The 21,084-nt window shown below is 29.5% G+C and overlaps 1 pseudogene across 1 annotated transcript in view; it reads right to left on the minus strand.

Annotated features, from left to right (window-relative positions):
- Window positions 1-4,640: 4,640 nt before the first annotated feature.
- Window positions 4,641-21,084, minus strand: part of LOC146999547 (uncharacterized) — a 30,034-nt pseudogene continuing 13,590 nt past the window's right edge. Inside the window, exon 4 of the transcript XR_015038240.1 lies at window positions 4,641-15,176. The product of XR_015038240.1 is annotated as an uncharacterized LOC146999547 (transcript). The remainder of the gene's footprint in view (window positions 15,177-21,084) is intronic.

The following is a 21,084-nucleotide window of genomic DNA, read 5'->3' on the forward strand; positions in this document are numbered from 1 at the left end:
AAAAAGATGAGTAGTGTTTTTAATTAATATTGAGCCATAAAATTTATAAACAAATTGAATTTTGCTGGAGGAGTTAAAGCAGCAAGAATCAGCATAATATTCATAAATTTGTTGGACTAGTTTTCAAGGTTTAAATATAGAATCTACTTCTGCAGCTGAAAAAGATTGCGCTGATTCTTTTTGCTTTAACTTCTCCAATAATCGTTATTCGGTGTGTTAACTCAAATTAGATATTATTTACAAACCATCAAACGGAAGTAATAATTTACTTAAAAGTTAATTCCATGTCTTAGCATGGAGCTGGTGGTATAGACCACGTCCGATTTTTTGAAAAGGTTTCATGTTCCAACTTGAAAGCGCTTACAGTGAAAGTAGTCATAACTATTTCTCATAGATGCCTACTTCTGGAAATAAATAGTGTTAAAACATAAACATCGGAAGTGAAAGTCATCTTTAAATGGTAGCCTCTTTCACAGAAGACCAAAATTCATCTAGAACCGTGGATCCTGATATTAGGAAGATTTTATTGGACTTTTAAATTATGATTTTCATTAATTTTAAAACGCTAATTTAACAGAATTTTTAGCTTCGGAAATTTAAGTATCAAAAATACATTTGATTTTTAGGGAAATTTCCAATACTTATGTCGCGCTTCCTGAGCTTTGCGATTAAATTGAAAATTTCTTTCAAAAACGTTAAATGAATCACGTTTAACCGTTAAATAAACTGCATCTGCCAGGACTCAAACCTGGGTGCTTCCACGTGTTAGGCAAATGCGATGTAGCTTGCCTAACTTGGATTAAATTCACAAAGACATTACAACCAAATAACTCTCAGGAATTCCTTAATATTTCCTTGTTACAGCTTCTTTAAAGCAGACGAAAATTAGAATGACTCCATAAGGTTTCTTATGGGCATGGTGAAAAGTATAAGAATAGGAGATATCTTTCCTTCCTCTGTGGTTAGTATTGTATTTCGTTCAACTGGTGTTTTGTTTCATCCGATCCTTGTTTTGTTGTGTTCTCTTCAGTGCTTGGGATATAAAAGGCAGTTTAGTTTGATACTTAACAGGGCCGGGCGCATCCTGAGCAACAATTTTTTCGGCGTTCTAATTCAAACCAAAAATCAGCAGTATTGTGATAGAATAATGCATAATTTACAATTAAATTATAGTCTGCTTTTATTTCCATGCATCCAAATAAAGCCGCTTCTGGTTCTCAATATTGCTTAAACCGCAATCAGATGTACTAGCTTTCCTCTATCAGATCTACTTTCTTTTCACCATCGACATAACAGCTTGCCCACTGAGTTAGAATATTGGCACAATAGATATCTAATTCGTGATTTATACGAAAATCAATTCTTTGACGAAGACCTACACGACATAAGAAGATACGCAGAGAAGCATATTCGCCAGACTCCAAAATGTCCCGCGTGCATTGCCAGGCCACAGCTTCCAGCGAGGAACCAGTGCTGGGGAGAAACTCGCTTCTCAGAAAAGTTTCTTCTAGCACCGCGAGTAGCTAGATATGATAACTCATTACACATTTAGAACATTGTAAGTGGTTATGTTTTTTAAAAAAAAGTACTTAAATAAATAAATAAACAAAATTTTAAAAATATCTGAAAGCTTTCAGATTTTACATTACGCCCAAGTGGGCGTTTTATAACGTTTTGTGCGTTACCTTTGTTTATTAAATATCATGTTCTTCGCACTTAAACCACAAAATTCAATTCAACAGCAATATCGCAAAATAATTTTAAAATTAGCATATCTTCAGAATTTCCGATACACAGTCTCGCACGCTGGAGATAAAAATGTTTTTTCGTATAGTGTTGCCATTGTTCGCTTTGAAATCGTTGAGTTTGTTAATCACAAATTCTTTAACGTCTGACAAAATATGAAATAGATAATAAAACAAATTCCAAATTAGGGCTTCCAGATGCCCATATTCGCTCGAGGATAACGTTATTCAAAATTTAATGGCTCTAGGTATCGTTGTTTTATCACAATGCGAGAAACATACATATATTTATGTAGATTCGCCATTATTAATTTCCTTTAATTATAATACAGGGCTGTAATAATTGGTGACAACAGCTTGAAAATTGAATCAACGCAGAAAGTGAAACGACGCAAAATGCCAAAACGAAATTAAGAGCCCTGCCGGCTAACGCCCTTTGGGCTAATAAAAAAAAAAAAAAAAAAAAAAAAAAAAAAAAAAACAGATACAGAGCATCGGTAATTTCAAGACAATTAGACGTAAATTTGTTATTTTATACTGAATAAAGGTTTGCCTGTTTCCTTTGAATCGTACCGTTAACGAAGAACAACTTGAAAAGACACTTTACTTCAACACATATGAATCGCCAAAAAGTTGAACTTAAGTTGAACAATATTCACTGGTTTTAACCAACTCAGCCCTGGATGGGGCCGCAGCTCATAAAATTATTCCTTATGATTGTTATGAAGATGAACTGAAGGCAATCTACTACGCACTGAAGGCAGAACAATCTGATGTAAGGTTAGTCAACTTCCAAAATAAAATCTCCAATCGCTATATTTGCTCGTCCGACAAATGCTGATGTAAAAATAATGTGTCAGAAACTTACACTGAGAACTTAATGAGTTTCAAGCGGAATTATTGCTAAAATCACAATTTAACAAGATTGCTTTAACGGATTTTAATAAAAAATTTTTTGGCGAAAGAAATAGACAAATTTACTCGCTTTTTCAACAAAAATCATTTGTCTTATCAGCAGCACATGCGTGAGCATTCCTCCCCCCTCCCTTGAAGACGTAGTAAAATAAAACAAAAATTCGAAAAATAATAATGGACGAAAACCTCTCAAATTTTATGCAGTTGTCATAAAGTAATATTAACATCAATATTGATAGTCTCGCAGTTGGAGTATAAGACCAAACTTCACATTTAATTATATTGTTCATCATATTATAAAAGTGGTGAAGATGGTGGTTCGGTAAAACCATCGAAACTACTTCTGTGAAAATTTTGTAAATATAACGCTGATTTTTGTTGTTTGACTTCTGAATTAGTAAAATGGTTAGTTGTTGAATTGAAGTTCGGCAAAAGGAAATATCATTGTGGCTATCCTGTTGAGGGGTAGTGGGTATTTGGAAGTGTGGAAAGAGTGCATGATAGAAGTAGGGATTTGTGATTTTATTTATTTGTGAACCATAGTATAAATTTTCTGGATAGTGTGTCTGGCTGTCATGTAAATACGATAGTGATTACGTGGCGGTATGAAATTTATATTTCTGCTATTCGAAAACGCATTAATTCATGGTAAGTGCATTTTATTTTATCCTTGTTCTTATTTTGTAGAATGTTATGTTCATTGGTTCTTTAGTATGAATTTCTGTCGTTATTGTTGTTTTTTTAAATTGTTTGAAATTTATTTGAGTTTATTTTGTTGTTTAGTGTCTAGACTGTGCAATTCGTAGATGTTTTTTAAAGTTGAAACAGAACGCTGTGTACATGGTATTATTTGAAATTTATTGTTGTTATGTTATTTTATTAAAGCGAGGAGTGCGTAGATCGTAGATTCCTTCCTTGCCTAAATTGTGCAATTCGTAGACTTTTTTTTAAGTTTAAACAGAATGCTGCGTACATGGTATTCTTTGAAATTTATTGTTGTTATGTTAATTTATTAAAGCGAGGTATGCGTAGTTTGTAGATTCGTTTGTTGCCTACATTGTGCCATTCGTAGATGTTTTTTTAAGTTAAAACATGTCGCTGTGCACATGGATTCTCGTCAAATATTTTTGGTTAGAAACTTTACGTTTTTGCTATCTAAATTTTTTTGTTTTTGTTTCGGATTTTTAGCTAAATTGTATGTTGAAATTGTATGTTGAAATGTTTTTGCATGTGCGAAAACCGCGTTTTTGGAGATATTTTAGACTAAAAGTTCGAAATGTAAACAAAAAACTTAGATAGTAATATGGCAGCGTAAAGTTTCTCACCAAAAATATTTGGCGCGAAATTTGGCGACTTGAGGGCGCATATCAGAGTAGTTCCAAAATTTGTTTTTAACATGCGTTTGAGAAAATTAAAATTTTATTACAATTCACGCGATCCTTAAACTTTGTTTGCAAGAACTGTTAATAACTTTCGTTTCGGGCTGCATATACAAGCTCGCCGAACAATATACAGCCCGTGGGTTAAGTATAGATGATTCAACATACACAGGAACATCCTTGGTCTAAGATTATTATAGTTGATTATAAGAATGAGCTGCAATTACGAAAGGATAAACTTTATGCAATTCGATAATACTGAGCGATATTGAATCTGCAATGCTTCTAATTATGCTTCAAGTAATCATCGATCGTGTAAGTGTTACTGTAAGCCTTCATTAGCCTCTTAGCGCTCATGCTTGACTGCAACTGAAGTTATCTTAAAAATTTTGGCTACTTAAAATACACATGAAATTTGAATCGCTTCAGCACCTCCTAAACGTTTTTCAGAAACGTGTTGAGACTAACTAAAGCAAGCATATTCAAAATTTAATTATTTTCAACATAAAAAATATTATTATTATGGACTGTTTTCTCAAAAATGAGTCTTAAGCGGTTTACATTCAGCAACATCGCATTCTTAATAAATAAAAGACAAGAATTTTTTTGAAATGGTAAAAAAAGTAATTTTTATTTGATCATCAAACAAGAAGAATATTTATATATCGTAAAACATTCTGAAATTAGACAGATTTCGCATAGTAGTAATATTCCCAATGCAAAAATATTCCATTTTTGTTAACTTTTTTAACCATAGTTAACTTTTTATTGTAATATGATAATATCATTTTAACCAGAACATCAGTAGTCAAAAGTTCTGTCATCTCCAAAATACTCGTATGTTACAAGTATTACAACAGATTCTCATTTACAATCGGAATTCAATTGTTCACAAGACCTTGCAGATACTTCGCATTAATTTGAATTCATTCTTTGCAGTAAAACGCTAACAGATCAATGAATAATTCAGGTAGTAGATAATATCTCTACTTTGAAACTTTTTATATGCTGTATGTATGAATTCTAAAAATTGAGAAACAGCAGGAAGATTAAATTCTACATGCAAGGATCTCTATTGTTACATAGCCTGAGAAAACTATAATCTACACAAAATTAACATCAGCATGCATGTTTAAAATTCAGTGCCAAAATAATATTTAACTTTTGCACAATTTTAATTTTTATTCTTCTTCTCGTGTAGTGCTTCAATAAAGTACCAGTAACACAAATTTGGGGACACAAAATTATAACAACATCCTACATATTTAAAGAAGTACATAATGTAAAAATAGTATTTTTGAAATTATAAAGCAAAATATATTTGAATACCTTTTTTTCATCTATTATTTAAAAACAAGTAATGTCTTCCTCTATAATCTCCTAAATATATGTCTTATAATGTATATAAAACAACTATTTATTTAACACATAGTAAATAATAAGGTATTTTTTAACTTAACCTTTCTAATTAAATCTGAAAAATATAATTTTATTTGTGATGCTAATTAACATAATTAGCAATATCATTTACTATTATTTTATATAAAACATTTAAGCTGGTCATAAAATGTCTTTAATTAATTTTGATACACATAACATAAAACCATCCTTTGTATTTATAATAATCAATTTTAAACAATATCAGAAAACTTCATATTATTCATAAATAAATTTTTTAAATAAAACACTGAAATTATACAGCAACACAACATAAGATGATAAACCAAAACAATACACACATATAAAAAATTTAAGCATTATTCCATTTAAAACCCTGACATTTTAACCCTTTGCAACTCAACTATACCCAATATATGCTGTCAATTATTCGATTTCAAGTATTTGGACAGGTAATACCAGTATTATCTATATAATTTTTATATACCCTGTAAAAATATGACTGTACTTTTTAATGCATAAAACTAAGCATTAAATATCTCACCTCAATGAAGTTTTAATAAAAATGTCACCTTCAAACATTTGCAGCCACACCTCAAATCAGTTCCATCATCACATAAATTAGTTCAATCTCAAAGAGAAACTAGTGTCACAGTGTTCGGTAAAAAAAAATACATTTTCTGTGTTGTTACAAATTTCATTCTAGCTTAAAGTTTTGTAATCCATTTCAAATGACAGTTCACTTCTACTATAAAACATTAAGACATAATACCATTTTTATTATAAAAAAAGGATACATTTGGCTGAAAAATATTAGAGCAATTTTACACTTGTATAAAATTTGAATTTCAGATATATGAAAGGCCAAATTTAAGCCACTTTATCAAACTATATTTTTACAAATTCCTTTACTTTCATTTTCTGATAGATGTTGAAACATATGCAAAAATGGTGATTAAATTGGTTTTTCTCTCAGGCAAAAATGTTTAGCAGAGAAAGAGTTTCATGTCGGTGAGAAGCCTACAGCTGTTAAGCCTAAGGAAAAAATTATCAAAAGTGATTTTGAGCATTATATTATTTTCAGTCCTTTTCAACCCACCTTTGCTAAAAGTGCATGTAAATACTATGTGCTTTCAAAGTACAGAGCATATGATAAGAAAGCTTTGTCCCATATTTTTTTTTTTTTTTTTTTTTTTTTTTTTTTTACCTTCTCTCACCCAATGACTACTATATTGCCATATTTAGTATTCCCTTCAAAGCAGAAATTTTGTATGAGATTTTGTACGTTCATTTGATACAAACACAAAATGCAAACCTCTGTTTAGTCATATGATCATGCAAAATTTACAGATGAAGGAAAATGGTGATAATGATATTTTAACTATAATTCATTCCTTAAACTATATCTGTAAACAAAAAAGAAACAAATTTTAACTCTTCAAACTTGTATTCACAGTTGACTGCAATGGTGAAAAGATAAAGAAACAATATTTGTGTGAAAATGCAATTAATATCATAATCCATTAGCTTATTATAACTGCTTTCAATTTGAGGCATAATTTGAATATTTTTATAACTATTATTTGCACGCAGTTGGTATATTTAGAATCTCGTATTTCAAATCTTACAACTACGCATGTGCCAAAAATAAATAAATAAACTGGAGTTACTGGGTTATGGCCATGCAAAAATAGTGGAGCATAAAAAAAAATTAAGCATGAATTAAATATTAGCAATTCAGGTTGACAGAAAGTATTATATTATTTATTTAAAAAAAAAACTTAGGCAAGAGCTACTTTAAAAATTTTCATATAAAATGAGTGCAATGCTGAATAAATGAAAAGGTAAATAAAATAATGCTTAAATTTTTACTGCAAATACATAATTTCAATATGTTTACTTCTCTGTGTTTTGATTAAATAGGGGAAAATAAACATAACAAAAAAACTGCTTTTATGAACACAGTTAAAAAAAAAAACTGCTAACTTAGTAAATTTCTTTGCCCTAAAATTTCCCTCAACTGATAAATTACCTTTGTTGATAGATTTACTAAGTCTTCATATACTATAGTAACATATGAATTTTAAAAATAAACTTGCACTTAATTATCATGAATGTCTAGCCACATAAAATTTCCTCTTCAAACCCTTATTCAATCCTTAAAAAGTTTTATACATAACTATTCAAAATAAAATAATTAATCTTTTGCTAATTACAGCCATAATCTCATAGCATATGTTCATCATAACTAAATTTGATAAAAAAAAATTACTATAATACTCTATTTGAATACAGAACTTGAAGAATAAAAAGCGCGAAAGTGCAAACAGAAATATTTATACATAATTTTTTTTAATTACATTTTTTAAACATAAAACATCAGAATAGCACCCCACCTATATTCTTCAAGGTTTGAGAGATTCTCTTTCTCGTTGTCTCTCTCTGTCATTTAACCCGCAAAGACATGCACTACTTTCAGCTATGGGAAGAAGCGCGTCGGGCTCCTTAGGCCCAAAGCGTTATTTCTTAACAAAACAAAAATAAAATTGCTTGTGTAATTGAAGAAAAACATTTAAATAATAGAAACATAGTGTATAAAATGTAAAAATATACTTTTAATTTAATAAGTGTAAGAAAATTGTATTTTAAAACCATTTTAAGACTGAAATTATTTATCACTAACAACAAAAATTAAACTGATTTCTTTTTCAGCGCAAATGAAATTTAGTACTAATTTATGCAATATTAAATTTTTACAACAATAATTTAAAAAAAAAAACTTACATTTCACATTTTTTTGCAAATAATTGTGCTGTGTTTACCACAAACATTTTTGTCGCATATAGCGCAGCAAATGTGTGATTTTCGGTCCGTTATGCCAAGACTGTAAACTTTTTGCAATTTTTCAAAGGCATATCTTATTGTAGGCAGTTTATTTATTTCCCTTCTAGAAGGGCGATCTCTTATGTCACCAAATCTCAAACATCTCATTAGAAATAAAAAATGTTTGTTAGACATTGTTCGATGAAAAATGTCAAGCACTGTTCCGTCAGTCACCCAAAGATCGAGAACATTTACGTGAGAAGCCCTGTGGAGTCCTCCAAAATAAAGAAGACTGATAAATGCTCTGATTTCTGTAATATATGTCGATCGAGCATCTCTCTATCTTCCAAATTTGATGACAATGGATTCGATATAAATGTTCACGCAATCTACTAAACAATATTAAAATTAAAGTTAAGTGGGTTAAATTAATAAGGCTAAGTTTTACTATTATTTTATTCATAAGCAGTTTCCAAGAATTCATACGAGAGGAAAAATTTTGCTTCACAAACATTTCGGAGCAATTATCTCACAATGTTGTGAGCAAGAGTTCTCACAGCAAGTTTTAGTTCTTTTTTATTCCATTTTGTCACATTATATTTGCCAAGATAACAAATCACTGATGGACAAAAAATTACTTAATTCATTACTAGATTCATCGCTTGAGTCTAATGCCTCTTCAGAATTTGACTGATGATCACTAAACTGTTCTTCATCAACTATTTCTTCGTCCTCTTTATTAACTGTATCTTCATCAGTCGACACTTCGGCTAATAGTTTCTGTAGTCTTTTCATTTCATTGTCATAAATCAAATAGCAAGACCTTTTTGCAACTGCCTAATCTCTTTCACAACTTTAAATGACAATGCGAGCGCGCACCTCGGGCCTGGGAAGCCTGTTTACTCAGTTTCTGAGAAAAGCTGAAGGGTTAAATTCCGGAAATGCTTGTGAATGACAAGTACATAACCTTAAATGCAGCTACTGAGGTGGTCGAAAAATTTCACCAAAGAGAGAAATTTTTGTATTATGTTTTCGTAACGATCGGGCCTCACAGGCCCGATGCACGTTCTCGTGGGTTAAAACTGTTTCATCGTACACTGCTTAGTATAAAAATCAGACAGCAGAGCAAAAAACTTTGTTTCTGAAACAAACTGATAGCCATCAGAGTTACTGGAAAACACCAATATAAAAAAAAAAAATCTCCCAAAATGAAACAGAGTATAAAACTCTCAATATGTAACAAACTTCAGATAAAGAACACTAGCATAACATTAGACATAGATATAAAATTGGTACAAGAATTAATTATCACTTTTACATTGAGCATTGCAAATATTTTAAATAATTAAAGGATTACATAAAACTAGTTTTAATATTTATCTCTAAATGTCACATACAAAACATTATTGCTCTTGCAAAAGTCACAGACATATATGAATATTAATGTCCACATTTACCTTCTCTAAAGACAGAAAAAAAAAGAAAAATCTTAAACTTTATTGTATGCAAAACTTATACAAATATGTTCAGATACTCAAGTTTCCCCATTCTATACATGAGAAAATTAGATATGGATTGAAATAAAGAATAATGATATACAAAGGCTGAAAAATTTTAACCAGCAACATTAATTAAAATTTAAAATCAATAAAGTATCTTTAGAATTTACATTTACTGCAGATTAATGAAATTTAAAACTTTTGGAAGAACAGAAATCATAAATATTAAATTAATATACTATTTCAATACACCTGTATAATCTATAGCATTTAAAAATACTTTTTGATTAATTTGTAAGATTTTTAACTAACTACAAATTAGCACCATAAATATAATTTAAAATATGTTTTAAGTGGCTAGTATATAACATAACATTATTTCCAAGTTTTGAAATTCTTCCAATTACTGAAAAACAGAGCCAAGGAAATTTGTTTTATAATTTTAGAATTTGAAATTACATAATGAAAAAAGAGAGTTTTCATATTGAGAATGAAAACATTAATTTAATTTTAAATGTTTTCGAAAACTGTTTTAGGGTTGAGTTTTGAAAAGATATTTCTACTTCTTTACTAACCTTACATCAAAATAAAATAAGTTGGCAAGTATATGGTTTTGTTCTGATAAAAGCCTGTTCATAACCTGATCACATTTTGAGCTCATACATTTAACTGAATAAATTACAACATTATAAATGATGCACATATAATGCTAACAATGTAAGAAATAAGAAAATCACATTTGCATAGCAGTGAAAATCACATGTTAAGAGTTCATAGTATCAAATAAGAACCCCTATCATTAGATGAAATAAATATGTATAACAAGATTATCATTTCAAACATTTTTAAACTAATTCTAGAAACTTAACATTTCCTTTTTCTAAGTTAGCTGGTGTAAAGGAATTTATTTTTCTTTTCTTCATTCTTTCAGATAATAGAATTGTTTACACGAAAATTATAAGAATTTTTTTTAAAAATCCCTACAACCTTTTAGCCAATTAGTAAAAGAGTTTCATCTATAAAATGAGCCATATACACATTTAAAATTTTTCCATGACCAAAAATATTAGTTTGTGTAGCAATAATAGTAAAAAGCAAAAAATTCAATATCCAGGTTTTCTCTAACCTCAAGAAGTGTTCTGGATTCTGCATGCAATTGATAACTGAACAAATAAGCCATAAAATATATTTTTAACCACCAGTTTCTTTCCCTTTTTAAATAACCCCATACAGTAATGCTATAATAATGATTAAAAAACTCTCTTAAATCTTCAATCAAACAAACAATTAAAACAGATGTTAGAAGTGAACACAATGCTTTATTCAAATCACAAACATATTGTTCTTTCCAATCAGCAGTTCTGCAGTAGCAGCTGAAACCAGTACAGCATATAAAGAATAAATTACTATCTACCATAACCTACAGCTCTACCACAAAAAAATTTTGCCATGAGATTTGTAGCTAGTATCAGTTTAAAACTGGCTAATGTGGTGATGCTACCAGTCCTCGAATATTTATATAAATGAATACCAAACATCCTCCACTGCAATGAATAATGGTTCATACAAATTTTTGTCCAAATAGTTCATACAAATTTGAGTGCCAAATAATAAAACATGAAATTACATTACAATAATGAATAATTCTAAGTAGCTTCAAAAAGTTATTAAGAATTCAATGAAAGAATTAAAATATCTGTAAATAAATAATAAAGTTTGATTGCCACAGACTAGGGGCAATGAAGATAATTCTACAATATGGTGTTTGCCAATGGAAGTTTTCAATTTTACCACTCAAAAATTCCTATCAATACCTTCTATCAAGCTTCCATTTCATGAGTTGCAGAATTTTTTTTATCCAAATCATCTGAATCTTCCTGAGGCAGCTGCAAAAATCTCAGATTCTATACATATGAATCTGAATGGCAAAGATGACCTAGATGTTTTAGCATGATATGTGTATGAAAAGCATATTTAAATTTGTTTGGCTTTATACTACCACTGCTCGGTTTTTCAACCGCTATAGTAGAAGGGGAGAAAATTAGTAAATCTATGAAAATGTTGAGAATTCAAAATCCATTACTTTTCATAACATATACTTTTAAAGAATACATGCAACTATACAAATCATTCAAATGATAAATAAAACAATGAGCATTTATATTCTTGAGTGTTTTGACTAAACACTTAATATACAGATGATAATAATTTTATTATATAATAGATCTTTTATTTTCATACAATTAATAGGAAATTTATTTTGCTTTGAAAATTATGATATTTTATGATAGAGATAGTATTGAACAATTAATAAAAGCATACTGAGTAACTGCTACAGTAAAAAATCTCAATAGATGACTATTGCAATAAATATTTTTTTTAATATAAGTGCATTAAGCCATAAAGATAACACTAAATATAATTATTTGACAAAAGATAATTTTGTGTTAATAATAAAACTTAATAAAAGATTAATTTACTCGCTAATGTAAATTTAAATGTAATTGCCCTATAATATCATTAAATGCTGCTGAGAAAACATAGCCTTTAAGACTGGAATTATCAAAATATTTAAATAGAGATACCATGGAAGTTAAAAAAAAAAAAAAGTGAATGTTATATTTCAGTTACCAGCTTATATAAACAAACATTATGTGTAAAACAGTGGTAGAAGGTTCTATAAAATATAGCATTAATATACAGCATACAAAATGTGGCACATTTGAAATCCTGAAATACAAAATTACACATTCCAGGAAAAGTTTTGTTTTTAAAAATTACATATTATTTCTCTCCAAAAAGCTTATATTTCAGACATATCAGAATAAAAAAAATTCAGGAAATATAACACAAAATGCATTTATTTCTTGAGTAATACAGTTAGTCCATTAATTATAATAAATTACAGCAATCAGAAATCTTTTCATAGGCAGTTAATAATCCAAATGAACAGGCCTTTATAAAAAGCAAATAAGTAGTAAAGCTCGAAATTTCCAAGAAAGTTTTTGTTGCTGTTGTTATGATGGCCTTATAAAATTTGAAAAATTATAGAATACTGATATGATTCTGAAAATGCTTGATTCTGACATTTATTTCAATATTTCTTCCAGTTTTAATGAGACCATACTGACAGGTATAGACTAGTAAGTGGAAAGAGGATAAGTTGCTGTTTAAAACTTTTAACACGTGCCTCCCTTTTAAAACTTCACTCAAAGTCTCATTTTTTAATTATGAATTAAAGCTGGCTTAAATTTATCAGAACTTCTAGAAATATAAAGAAGGATTATTCAGAAAAACATACAAAAATATTTTGAAGATGGTTATGAGATAAGTAACAATAGAATGATTTTTGTTATATTCTTGTGACTATTGTAAATATTATCTATTTTTGAAGCTAAGCTTCTTCATTAACTGAATTAGTACCATCTTTTGTAAGTAATTCTATCGAAAAAATTTACAGTGCCTTCTAGCATAAAGAGAAAACATTCTAAAAATTGTATGATGTGCTATTAATTACATTTTATCTCAATAAGTAACTGGGCACATAGAAACAGTACACTGTTATTTTTCTCAGCACAAACGTGTTTGAACTCAGATCATGTATGAACAGAATGCTCTCATTTTTATTTTATTTCTTATTCAGATACAATAAAAATAAAAGCAATCTTCTTCCCTCTTTTCCCCCTCTGTATCTCATACAACATTGATGCATAGAGGTTTATAATCACCAAACAAACAGCAATCAACAAAATCTGAAGAAGGATAAAATTCATGGCAGTGATGGAACAAAATATCCATTAAAAGCATTAGACAAATCAGGGCATTTAATGAGCTACACTTCTTTCCAGCAAATGAACAATTAATTAACAAAATTATGTTGATAACAAGCATTATACTTTTGAAATTACACTCTTACGAAGTTTGTGTCTTAGTTTAATCTCATTTACAGTTTTAGTTTATTTTTAATTTTAGTTTAATAAGTATTATGTTAAGTAAGTATCTTTTGTAAGTAAATATTAAGCTCTAAACTTAAACGTGTAGCTAGAAAACATGCTTAAACTTCTGAAAACTGTTAAGTCGAAACAATTCATCACACACTGAAAAAATACTAAATAAATTAATTACCATACATTTTTAATATAAGCCAAGAAGAAAGATTTACTGCTGAAAAAAGTCTAAACCTTGCTGTGCAATTTTACAACATTTTCTTACAGTAAATGTAGGATTTTCAGGATAGCAGATTCCAAATAAAAATTTTGTTCAAACAACAAAAAAAAAGGCTCATTAAATTTTCAGTAACTTCTGCCAAGGATCCTGTAAAAACTTCTATCAAGTAATCATAAAAAAAAAAAAAAAAAAAAAAAAAAATTCCAAAGAAATGTAATCAACAGTAAAAGTACTTCTAAACATGATGTTTGGAGAAACACTTGTATTAATATATGCTTTGGTTAGCTCTATAGTACCATTTCTGATACCCTAACAGTCAGTGAACAGCATAGCCATATAATAAGTAATATTACCTTATGAGATATTTAATGGCATACATAACCTTATTAATTCATAACAGTAACTAACAAACTATTACTGCAATAGTTAGATGAAAGTTAGCATACTTTTATCACACACTATTCTACTTAACGATGGCTTGATGACACCTAGAACTAAATAGTAAACTTAAATTAAGCTAAATAACATTAATAGAAAGAATGAGGGAGTTTTCCTGAAAACTATTAAAATTTCTACAATAAGGATTTCTTCTATTTTTATGGAATACAAATTTAGATTAAAAATACATTATGATTTGTTACATAATATTTAATATATAATATTATTTAAATTTTGTCATAATATTTTCTATTGTTTTGCATAATTGTTTGAATAGTTTGTCATTCAATACTGTTATCAAAAACTTTAAAAACTAATATTAAAAATAAATAACACTTATAAATAATATAATAAAAGGTATTTGAGTAAAAAGATGTGTATAATGAATGCAAAAACACTCAAATAAATATGCATTTATACTGAATTTTTCAAAATAAATAATCTGTGCATCATTTTCAGAAAGTTAAAACAAATGAAGGTTTTGTTTCACTTAAATTTCTACATGGAAAATAAAATTTACATCAGATATCTCAGTGTAAAATTAAATATTAACATAAAACAAATATTTCACACATTCATGAAGATCACAATTATTAACATTACATCAACTTATGAATCATTTTAAATCAATTTCAGCACTTATTTAATTACATATTATTTAATCTAGCTACTTAAATTTGTAGTGGTAATCGAGGAAGTCTGATAAAATAAGAATTATATGACCGATCTATATGCATTCGTGTACGTTGGTTACACCTCTGCAGTCTTTCACGTTCAAAGATTTCAGCTGCTTGCAGTATTCACCAATAAGCCTAAAAATGAAGATCAGCATAAAAATTGTTTTCATCAGAGTTGTAGTTGCAATATCACACAAAGATTATATTAGTCACTTTAGATATAACTGAAACTATTTGCTGAGTCTGTTTGCTACTAGACCAGCCAGGCAATATCTCTTTAAATGGGCAAACTTGACAGCTTGAGGCCTGATACATGTGTCAGGTGACAGGTTTTGAACACTTTAATCATTAACAAATGATTTTCCAAGGTGGTTTGAGATAACCTCTGGCACAGAATTAATACATAGGAACTTCTAGATACATCATTTTAAACTGCTTAAATTTTATTAGCAAAGCCTGGCAGAAAGTGACTTACAGGACTATGAATTCAAGCCTGGAAGCAATTATAGCCAAATCTTATTGAGACACAGATTATGAGGACACTGAGGAATTTTTTATTATCTAAGATATTGTGTTTCTACATAAAACTATGAGGTTGAAAGTTAACAAAGAAGATGTGAAAGAGTTACCAGAAAAAACTTTTATAAGTGAGCATTTTATAAGAGTTTATAATAACATCTGTTCCTCTTCAGTGGAATGGAGGCCCTAGTAAGTCTCAAAGCAGTGTCGAGTGGCATTAAAAGACAAAGAAAATATAAAAGATGCTCTAGAAAGACAGTTACCTGAATGTTTTTACAAAAAGATACTTCTTTTCTAAATCATAAAAGTCCTCAATTGTCTTCAAAATGTCCATTGAAAAGTCAAATTTTTGTTTTAAAGTCCTTTCACAAAAATAGTTGAATAAATCTTCTCTTCTTCATCACATTTTTACCTACGCCATTCACTCTCATTCACATAGATGCACTTTTTGTCAATTTTATTATTATGCTTATCCCTTATTTTTTCTGTTAGATTTATTTAAACTTGTGCACAAATTACTACTGTAAATTTTAAATAAACTATCATCCGTGGTCCAAAAACATATTACAGTCAAAAAGTCGTTAATTCAGACACCCATAATCTGGAATGATCTATAATCCGGACCTCAAAACTAAAAACTTTCTGCGCATGCGCCGCGTTGACACATGCGCATAGGCATGACCTTTTATGACTGTGCATATGTGTGTGCACAAGCACAGAATACGTTTTCGCGTGCGCGTTTTATGTATAACAGACGGTATAAGTTAAAATTATCTATTTCAGTTAATGTTGATGATTGCGTTGTTCCTTAATTTTCGAATTGGATCTGGCTTATTATTTTTTGTAGACTGTAAGAGCAATACTATAAAAGTAAACTTGAACTTTCGATTATGTCAAATAGAATTTCGGATTCTGGAGCTCCCAAAGGATCATACAAAACGAAAGTATGTTTCGATGTCCATCAAACAAAAAGTGGAATTGCTGCAAAAAATGAATAAAGACATGAAGAATGTGACAGAGAAGTTAGTGAAAACGAAAAAATTTCGATTGACAAGTTAGTCGGTATTCTCGGCACAGCAATTAAATGGACTTGAACAGCGGAACTTTGTAACTGAACAAGAAATTATGTCTGTTTATAGAATTAAAGAGAAGTATTATCACACAAAACAAAGCAACTTAAACAACTTACACTGAAAGAAATGTTGGTAAAATCCTAGTATAAGGTGCAGCCTTGGCGCGATTTTGAAAATTATCGCCAACACCAAAAATGATCCAAAGAACGTCTATATACTATACACTATATACTATGTGTGTATATATATACTATATTTAACTATATATATTCTTTGAATGACCCATTTACTACTCATCATATATGTCCCGCTTTTAATGCTCATCATAAAGTCGCCAAAAGTAGCCAAATCCTGTGTGCACCGGATACTAGGATTAAACTGAAATGTTTAATAAAGTAAACAAATAAATATTAAGCTTCTTTTTTTTTTCTTTTTGTAAATTTTGATACCCTTTAGATCATAATTTTCTTTATTTCATAAATTATGGTTTCATATTTTTAATTTTAGAATTTCTGCATGCCATCTTACGAGATTTAGACTGATGATCTATAATCCGGAATCGCCGAAGTCCCAACGATTCCGGATTAACGACTTTTGACTGTTATTTTGCATTAATTCCTATGGAGAAAGTAATTTAATTTTACTAACATTTCAGGTGTTTTAAATTCATGAACTAAGGTTCCACTGTACACTTTACTAAAATCAACATATCTAAATGACCTACCTATCAATATAAATTCAAGAATGCAATTATTGTCTGCCAACTTTAAAGGGACATATTATCAAAGGTTACAGCTGCTTGCAATATTCGTCAACAAGCATAAAAAGAGGTTAGCATAAAACACTTTCCTATCACAGTTACAGTGTTATTTTTAATGGAAAACTAAATTAGACATTCAAAAAGAAAAATCTTGCTGTTAAGCCATTTGATAAGTGTAATAAAAATATGGTGTGCACAATAAACCAAATATACTTGATAAACGTGCAGGATGAAATGTGTGATCTGAAAAGGAATATAAAATTAAAGTAACTTACCCCCAAAGGATGACATTTCAAATAATGTGAACTAAGTAATATTTATTATACTTGACATCATAAAATTTTGAATTAATACCAGAATAAATTAAGTAAATATCGCCAGACAGAAGATTGGCCATCGTGATCATACAGCGGCAGAAAGAAACAGTCCTACCATTTTGAAACCTAACCTTTCACACAAGAAATGGGGGTAATATTCCAATCAAGGTAAATCTCAGTCCATCATCTATAAACAAAGTTTCAAAGTTTTTAATCCATTAGCCCAATCTCTCTCTCTCTCTCTCTCTCTCTCTCTCTCTCTCTCTCTCTCTCTCTCTCTATATATATATATATATATATATATATATATATATATATATATATATATATATATATATATATATATATATATATATAAAGTAGCTTTAGAGCAAGTCATAGGCTTTTTAATTTACTTTTAATTACTTTATTTTGACAAATCTACAATTTAATTCCAATCTTTAAGAAACTTGCCGCACTCAAACTTTAACACCAGAAGAAAGTCACTATCTACATAAGATTTCTCAAAAACCACTTTGCATTGCCACTCTGCAAAGCATGTTTCAAATTTAATCAGAAAACTCGGCAATATGAATAAATAGTGTTGCCACTTGGGAAAATGCAATTATATTAATTTCTTGAATTTAATAAACAAGCTTGACTATTTAAGAGAAATGTGTTGCCACTGCCCAAATTAGATTATTTTAAAGTGTGTTATCATATAGCAAAGTCTAAAATATTTAATTTTCAATGCATTAACATGCATGCTATTGCATCACATGCTTTGCTTTTATCTAAACCCTAACCATGACAAATTATCTTCCCTATCTTGACCTTTTCCCAGTCTGGCTCCTTTTCTATCCTACCTTTCCTTCTTCCCAGAGTTTTCCCATTCGAAATTTGTTGTATACATTCCCCCCAGCCCAGGATATGAGGAGAGGGAAAACTCTAACCCATTTTTTCATTGCATTGAAAATCTGGCCCTCATACCAGATTATCAAAATGATGAATATTTTCTCTCTCTCTCTCTATATATATATATATATAAATATATATTTATTGGATACTAGATTTTACATTATGTGTATTACTTCTTGCATCTTCTCTTTAGGGAGGAAGTAAGAAGTGATAGCACAGGCATGATGCCCCCCTAGGTAATACTCCTAACACCCCCTCAAAATTTTTATCTTTCTTATTTCCTACATAATTCTGTAACACAATTTTCTTTTCTTTCTTCTTGTTGTAGGATTATATTAATTTCAAGTTTCCAAAATTCTAAAAACGACCTTAACTTGATCACACAAGTTATTTGTCTTAGATTTAAATTTTACTTTTGTAGGATTTTGTATTTCTTTTACAAAACACTTTGATAAACCGTACAATGCCAAAAATCAGTTACCTTTTACTAGGCAATGGAGGTTTTTTGATATTTTGTACTTAAGCACCCCCCAACCATCAGCAAATTAATTGAGCTGATTTGTTGGCGAGGACATGCCAAGATTTAATTCAAGGTGTTCTTGTCTTATTAAATATTGCATTATATCATTAGAGATTTATATTGAACTGTTTTCTTAAGGTATTATATCTGTTGGCAACCACTGTTGATTCTCTTAGAGCATGCTCATGATAAGCAAGTTCTCTGCTGCTTAATACTTTTCTAGGTAGTTAGCCAATATCAATAGCGAGTATCGCACGTAAGCGAGAAGTGCTAAGTGCTGTACAATGATGTATCTTACTTACTATGCTTCTACTTTGTTGTTCATGTTTCTACTCTGTTGTTCAATGTCTTCATAGCATAAATAAATGTTTTTCATGTATATGGAAGACATCATTTTATTCTTCAATATCATAATGTTTTGTATTGAATTTTTATATTCCTTTAAAATATGTCAATGTCTACGATGAGAAGAATGAATGCAAGTATTACATTACTCATAAATTGTATTTTTATATGAAAAGATGTTCCCCACAAAATTTTACAATCTTTTATTCAAAACTTACTAGGGAATCATCTTCACTGAAAAAGTGCATAACATTTTGAACTTACTTATTTTTATTTTGTGGAATTATTGACATCTAGAAACTTTAAAAAAGCATTTTCATTTAACTTCAACTATTTTTGTGAAAGGACTTTAAAACAAAAATTTGACTTTTCAATGGACATTTTGAAGACAATTGAGGACTTTTATGATTCGAATTTATTATTTAGTATTATTCTTACATAATATTATTGTCTTACAGTTAGTTCTTAGATGTTTATTTATAAATTATAGGTTCCATTGTAAAGTTATATAAGTAAGCACTTTCTAATTATATGAGAGATCGTTAATTATGATAGGGCATAGTTAAAGCCCCATAAGCTATGTGTTGGATGTTTTTCTTTATGTCTTTTCTCATACTAAAAATTTTTCTTGCTTCACTAACGTACTAATGCTTTGCTCTCTTGGCCTCTCATTTTGAGGGGGGGGGGAGATGTAAAATATAAAAAATACGATGGCTTTGCTCTAAGCGAACAGGCAATTTTTAATTAACTTTTCGAAATTTCGGATCTTTCTCCTAGACCCGTACTTTCGAGAACGTTCCGGCATGATACGTAACTGCTGCTATAAATGAAGAGTTCATGCCATTTTTCACGAGACTGCTCCCTGACATCACTGCAATAAAACCTTGCGCTGCTCTGTCGCTTTTCTTTCCTTTGTCAGAATAGTTATGATGTCGAAAGCTTAACCTTATTTTAATTTAAATCATTATTGGATGTGTAGTTTTTGGAGAATCTGAAAGAATAATGATCTGCCATTTTAAGTGAGCAAAGCTATGGAGTTTTAAAAAATGAAATCTGTCAGTGTCATCATTTTTGCTGTCAGCCACTCAGCCATGTCCAGATTTTGATACCAAGCTTCACTGATGTGCCTGACTGCCAAAATATCAAATATATATATATATATATAAAACAGGCCTGTTATTTTTCAAATTTTAGTTAAAACCCTTCATTTTGTTTTGAGTGCTTTTTATTTGTATTTGTCACTTGATTTGGATATAGATATGTTTCTCTTTCAACCATTTCAATCATCAAAGAAAATCAATGAAACCATTTTAAAGATGTATTCTTCTCAGAGAGGTTTGTTAAATATTCAAAGAATCTTCACAGAACACTGGAGTTGATACCTGGTTTCAGTAAACTGTTTTCATATCTGCAACATATTCTCTTTCTTTCCAGTTCCATTCTTCTATCGAATAGGAATCTTCAACTTCACTATTAGATATTTGTCTTGCACATTCATGGATGTTTCATTGAATCAACTTACTGCACCTGCCAGCTCATGCATTGAAAATGCATTGTTCGTATGTTGTGTTAGCCACACTAATTTCTTTTAGATAGTGCTGAAAATGGGCAA

Source organism: Stegodyphus dumicola, chromosome 1 (genome assembly GCF_044657685.1).
Source record: "Stegodyphus dumicola isolate Sdum_Otavi_A_Nest chromosome 1, ASM4465768v1".
NCBI classification, from domain to species: Eukaryota; Metazoa; Arthropoda; class Arachnida; order Araneae; family Eresidae; genus Stegodyphus; species Stegodyphus dumicola.